Below are 7500 nucleotides of genomic sequence, written 5' to 3' on the forward strand. Positions count from 1 at the left end.
TTCCTTCATCCTTTTGAATATTTTATTTTTCAGTCTTTTTCCCCCAGCCATTTTTAGTCCTTATACTCTCCTCATCCACTGAGAAATCTTACCCAGCCTCTGTTATTTATCCTAGCCTCACTTCTTACTTGTGATTGGATTAATGTACTTTTCTCCTTGAAAGTATATACTGATAAAATAGTAATTTTAAACAATTCCTTTTAAACTTCTTGATATCAACACTTTACATTATCCACATCTTGCTGTATATATTAATTCTTAAGGTAGCATCTTCAAATGCTTCCTTGAAGTGATGTCTCTTTACCCTTATTCCAGAATATGTGTTGTTGGTGGAGTTTAATTGTTCATCCATAGTTCTTTTTAGCATTACCGATTGCCATATTTTTTAGTATTGCATAAATCAAATACCTTGTAAAAAAAAATTGCTAAATTTCTAGTAAGTACATATTTCACTAAGTTATTAACTCAGTAGCTTTTAAAGAAAAATATCCTCCCTAGTAATAATTATAATTTGAGTTTTGTAGTTTGATATGTTTTTAGTTTTATCTATTTTTTGTTAGAAGTGGCCTTGCATTAGTTGCCGATCCGAATATAGTTATTTTTGTTAATCGTCAGTATTAATACCAACTTTTTTCTATTTTATTTTAAGGTTATGTCTTGTTGATTACCTTCATTTCTGTATGTCCTGTGATTGCTTATCAGTTTTTTTCAAATTTTTGTTTCACCAACCATCTTGGACAAATAATGAATTGTAATGAAAGTAATGTTGGCAAGGTTTTTTTTTTTTATCACATTGAATGAAAGTAACGTTGCCAGGACTTTTTTTAAGCACATGGAATGAACGTACTGTTGGCAAGACATTTTTTTAACACATGGAATGAAAGAAATGTTGGCGTTAATTTTTTAGCATATTGAATGAAAGTAATGTTGCCATAACTTTTTATAGCACATGGAATGAAAGTAATGTTGCCATCACTCTTTTTAACACATGGAATGAAAGTAATGTTGCCATCACTTTTTTTTAGCACATGGAATGAAAGTTATGTTCCATCACCCTTTTTAACACATGGAATGAAAGTAATGTTGCCATCACTTTTTTTAGCACATGGAATGAAAGTAATGTGCCATCACCCTTTTTAACACATGGACTGAAAGTAATGTTGCCATCACTTTTTTAGCACATAGAATGAAAGTAATGTTGAAGTGACTTTTATTAGCAACTGGAATGAAAGTAATGATGGCATGACTTATATTAGTCCGTGGAGTGACAGTAATGTTGGCATGACTTTTCAACACGCGAAAACAATTATTCTAAAGTCTCGCCGTTCGAGGATGCTGACTGCATGTATGTTTCTAATATGATAGATATGCCGGTACCTGGTTGTTCGTAAATGGAAATCTACCTGTCAAAAAAAAAAAAAAAAAGAAAAAAAAATATCATCACTTGTATCATAGTGGGTCATCTTTTATACCTTCCTGCAGGATTCTTGAGTCTATGTTCAAGTCTTCTTCAGGATTTAGTCTTCAGTTAAGCTTTTATTGAAGTCTGGTATATGATTACAGCATATATATATATATATATATATATATATATATATATATATATATATATATATTCACACACACACGCACACACACACACACACACACACATATATATATATATATATATATATATATATATAGATATTCGTGAAATTATTTCCATATTTCGAAGTGTACCTTCAAGTTTTTTTTTCGTATTTGGCTCACCTTTACTTCTTTAATTTTTGTAGGTAGTAGGTTGGCCAGGGCACCAGCCATCCATTGAGATACTATCACTAGAGAGTTATGGGGTCCTTCGACTTGCCAGATAGTACTACATTGGATCCCTCTCTCTGGTTACGGTTAATTTTCCTTTTGCCCACATTTACACCGAATAGTCAGGCCAATCTTTACATATTATCCTCTGTCCTCATGCACCTGACAACACTGAGATTACCAAACAATTCTTCTTCTTTTGAGGGGTTAACTACTGCATTGTAATTGTTCAGTGGCCACTTCCTTCTTGGTAAAGGTCGAAGAGACACTTTTAGCTATGGTAAGCAGCTCTTCTAGGAGGACACTCCAAAATGAAACCATTGTTCTTTTGTCTTTGGTAGTGCCATAGACTCTATACCATGATCTTCCACTATCTTGGGTTAGAGTTCTCTTGCTTGAGGGTACACTCAGGCACACTACTTTATCTGATTTCTCTTACTCTTGTTTTGATAAAGTTTTTATTGTTTATATAGGAAATGGTTATTTTAATGTTATTGTTCTTAAAATATTTTATTTTTCCTTTCTTCCTTTCCTCACTGGGCTATTTTCCCTGTTGGAGCCCCTGGCCTTATAGCATGATGCTTTTCCAACGAAGGTTGTAGCTTAGCAAATAATAATAATAATAATAATAATAATAATAATAATAATAATAATAAGAGGTACATCAATGGGTGGTGGGTTGATTTCTGCCTTGGCCCGTAAGTTTAAAGTGTTTACTGCGGAAATTACTGCTGTGGTTAGACACCAATGGTGGGGGTTGGGCTGACGTTCTGATGAGTATCTCTTCAGATAAATTTGGAACTGAAGTTAGACTTCTTTAACCTTTAATATATGGAAATTCTAGCTGTTTTGGTAAGTACCTGTTGAATCTTATATTTTAGAACCTGGTAAGTTTTTTTTTAAAGACAGGATACATGCATCTTTAACCATACCTATCATGATGGCCCATTTGTACAGTGTATTCGTTTCTTATTTCCATGTTCATGATCTTTATGCAGAAATTTTTTTTCTCTTGTTGCATAACGTGACCATACAGAACTTTCTTCGAAACTTGCACTACGTTTGACTGTTCCTCTAATAAAATCATTGCTGTTACTATGTTTCTTGTGATTGTACACCCATGTAACATAATTTCTGCCCCTTTCATTTTTCTTTTCGTTCTTTGGTCTCCTATATTTTTCATGTATGACCCCGTAAACCATCGCTGGTCTAAGCACATAATATAGAGCTTGCTTTAACCTTTTGCCCTACAAGATTCTTGAAGAACTTCGCTAATTCTTTCAAGCACACTATTAGTCTCTTGTTGATATCCTAGTACATATCTCCATCTTCTAATACACCTGACCAAAGGTATTTTAAAGGATTTATCCTTCATGATGTCATCTGAGACCAACATCCCTTTACTTAGTCACTCCTCGCCTCGCATCCATAGATATTGCATCTCTGTTCTGCTTATCTTCGTGCCCTGATCTATAAGTACATTCCTACACTTTTGTAGCCGTAGCTCAACATTCTCTCTCGTTGTTTGTACAAATAGTGTCATCAGTGAACAGTGCAGGTAGTGGGACCACCTCTCTCTCTCTCTCTCTCTCTCTCTCTCTCTCTCTCTCTCTCTCTCTCTCTCTCTCTCTCTCTCTCTCTCTCTCTCTCTATATATATATATATATATATATATATATATATAGAGAGAGAGAGAGAGAGAGAGAGAGAGAGAGAGAGAGAGAGAGAGAGCAGTTGAAATGTTGACATGTTTCTCATTGTTTACTCAAATAGAATAGCTTGCTAAAGATGTAGTTCCGTTTCCTTTTCAGGGGAGGTCACGTTAATGGAGCATAATTTTAATAATGATCTCCATAAATAGGTACTTGATTTAAAGGCTGCTCATGTGTAACAGGCAAAGGACTAGATAGCATTTTAGAGAAACTTACCATTAATACCATGATCGGCTGTCATGTTCCTTCTCCACCCATGCTAAGACCAAGCAAGACCAGGCAATGGCCCTGATGACTTAGTAGGTATACCTATTAGCCCTTAATCTTCCATCCCTGATTTCTTGGATGGTAATGTTATGTTCACTAATGAAAATGATTATTGTGTGATATTGCAATTTTGCGACATTTCAAGCAAACTGCCAGAACATATTTTCTTCCTTATTAATTGGGTGTCTGGTTGATAGTCTTTGTTGAAAGGTAATAGGTTGGCCTGGGCACCGGCCACCCGTTGAGATATACTAACACTAGAGAGTTATGGGGTCCTTTGACTGGCCAGACTGTACTACATTGAATCTCTCTCTGGTTACGGCTCTTTTTGTCTTAACCTAAACATACACCGAATAGTCTTGCCTATTCTTTCCACTTTCTCCTCAGACCTCATACACCTGACAACACTGAGGTTACCAAACCATTTTTATTCGCTCAAGGGGTTAACTACTGCAATGTAATGTAATCGTTCAGTGGCTAGTTTCCTCTTGCTAATGGTAGAAGAGACTTTTTAGGTATGGTAAGCAGCTCTTCTAGGAGAAGGGCACTCCAAAATAAAACCATTGTTCTCTAGTCTTGGGTAGGGCTATAACCTCTGTACCATGGCCTTCCACTGTCTTGGATTAGTTCTCTTGCTTGAGCGTACACTTGGGCATGCTATTCTGTTTTATATATCTTAATCTTGTTTTTTTTTAAGTTTTTATAGTTTATATATGAAAGATCTACTTTATTATTATTACTGTACTTTATTGTTATTACTGTTTTCAAAATATTTTAGTTTGATTTTTTATTACTTTTCTCGTAGTTTGTTTATTTCATGTTTTCCTTTCCTCACCGGGCTATTTTTCCCTGTTGGAGCCTTTGGGCTTATAGCATCTTGTTTTTCCAATTAAGGTTGTAGCTTGGCTTATAATGATAATAAAAAAAAGCTGGTACATATTCGACTATTTTTAAGGGTTTGGATACTTGGTCGTGACCCTTACAATTATGTGGTACTTTTTTTTTTTTTTTTTTTTTTTTTTTTTTTTTTTTTTTTTTTTGGTACTCTGATAATTCTTCTGGAGCATTGTACTCGGGAAAAGAGTTCCTCTCATGTATGTACAACTGTGTCAGATCTCCTGTAAGCTTTCTCTAACCAGGAGGGGTGGGGTGTCCTTTCCATTGTCTAGTACTCACTGATTGACTTCTAGTAGGCTTACACATAATAGCTATTTTAAACCCTCCTCTTTTTCTTGTGATCGTATTTTTATGGAGTTGAGTAATCGTCTCCGGTTTCCATAATTAATTTAGGAGTAATAAATGCTTTAGGTATTCGATCCACATCTAGGACCTGAAATTTTCATGAATCTGATACCAAGTTTCCTTCTGGAATGTTATTCATAAGGGATGTTCTCTAGCACTCCATGGCATAACTGTGGAATATTATTATTATTATTATTATTATTATTATTATTATTATTATTATTATTATTACTATTATTATTATTATTATTATTATTATTTTTACTATTATTATTATTAATATTATTATTAATATTATTATTATTATTATTTCTATTATTATTACTATTATTATTATTTTTACTATTATTATTATTAATATTATTATTATTATTATTATTATTATTATTATTATTATTAGCTATGGTACAACCCAAGTTGGTAAAGTAGGATGATATAAGCCCATAGGTTCCAACAAGGGACAAATAGTCCAGTGAGGAAGTCAAAAGACAGTTCAGGATATACAGTATGTATTTGTTTGTATAGGACATGTTACTTAAGAGTTGAGTCCTCCAAGGAGGCTGGTATTACACACAGTTCCTTCACTTTCCGGTCTGTGGACTTGTGTAAAGTCTCAAAGGGTTTTTTTTATAGAAGATAAGTAGCTTTAAGATTATCATCATCTTGAAATACTTTTATTGCACTGAATATAGCCCCATCCACCCGGTTTTAAAAGTAAATTTCTTCGATTTTTAAAGAAGAATTTATTATTATTATTATTACTAGCCAAGCTACAACCCTAGTTAGAAAAGCAAGATGCTATAAGCCCAAGGGCTCCAATAGGGAAAAGTAGCCCAGTGAGGAAAGGAAATAAGGGAATAAATAAATGATGGGAACAAATTAACAATAAATCATTCTAAACAGTAACAACGTCAAAATAAATATATGTCCTATATAAACTATTAACAACGTCAAAAACAGATATGTCATATATAAACTATAAAAAGACTCATGTCAGCCTGTTCAACATAAAAACATTTGCTCCAACTTTGAACTTTTGAAGTTCTACTGATTCAACTACCTGATTAGGAAGATCATTCCTCAACTTGGTAAAAGCTGGAATAAAACTTCTAGAATACTGTGCAGTATTGAGCCTCATGATAGAGAATTAACTGCCTGCCTAGTATTACGAAGAGGATAGTATTGTCAAGATGATCTCTGTATGAATTACGATCCATGTATTTTAAGGATAAAATTACATTTTAATAATTTATTGGTATTCATTTAACGTTCCAACAGCAATTCTGTTTTAGTCCATGATGATTACTTCTTACCCGTTACAAGTGTCATGTGGAAGAAATTAAGTATATACTTAATATCATTTTATTGTTTTCAAATAGTATTTATTTATTAATTCCTGTCAGGAGAGTTCATTTACATAATGTCTCAGTTGCATTGTATTGCATATTGTCATTTACGAATTTTGCACGTTCCCTATGCTGCTTTATCTATTTATAAATATTTTATCATATACATTCTTTCGAAAAATATAGAAACCTATTACTATGTTTTGGGTTGGCAAATGGTTTAGATTATGCTTGGAGCCTTAGCCAATGGCGATCCATTAGTGTGGCAAGTTGTTATATTGGATAAGAGCTCCGATGTTGACCTTTGGTCTCTGTCCTATAGATAGATAGGGTTACCTTTTTATTGCCTTTTTTTATTTCCTTTCCTCACTGGGCTATTTTTCTGTTTGAGCCTTGGGCTTTTACTGCTTTTCCAACTAGGGTTGTAGCTTAGCTTGTAATAATAAGAATAATAATAATAGTAATGATGATGATAAATAATAATAATAATAATGATAATAAATAATTGATAATGGATAATAATAATAATAATAAATAATTGATAATGGATAATAATGATAATAATAATGATGATGATGATGATGATGATAATAATAATCTAATGTAAGAATGACTTGGTGTCATGCATGGGGAAAATGGAACGATAAAAGGTTTCTTTAAATCATTTAGAGATTTTACACAACCTTGAGGAAATAAATCTGCTGTGCGGTTTTTCATTTCATGCTTTTAAAGGGTCTTAGATTTAATTTTCAATCTCACTCTCTGTAATATTTATTCGAAATGTTTATTTTTCAATCTCGCTTTCTGTATAGTGTATTCGAAATATTTATTTTTCAATCTCTCACTGTATAATTTATTCGAAATATTTATTTTTCAATCTCACTTTCTGTATAATTTATTCGAAATATTCATTTTTCAATCTGTAAAATTTATTCGAAATTATTTTTCAATCTCTAAAATTTATACGAAATCATTTTTCAATCTCTAAAATTTATTCGAAACATTTATTTTTCATTCTCACTGTCATTTATTCGAAATATTTTATATGACATAATTTGAAAAAAAAAATGCATCATATCAAACAGTATGTTCTATCTATAACTGTAACTAACCTAATAGTTTCATTTAATAAT

This window comes from Palaemon carinicauda, chromosome 5 (genome assembly GCF_036898095.1).
Source record: "Palaemon carinicauda isolate YSFRI2023 chromosome 5, ASM3689809v2, whole genome shotgun sequence".
Classification (NCBI taxonomy): domain Eukaryota; kingdom Metazoa; phylum Arthropoda; class Malacostraca; order Decapoda; family Palaemonidae; genus Palaemon; species Palaemon carinicauda.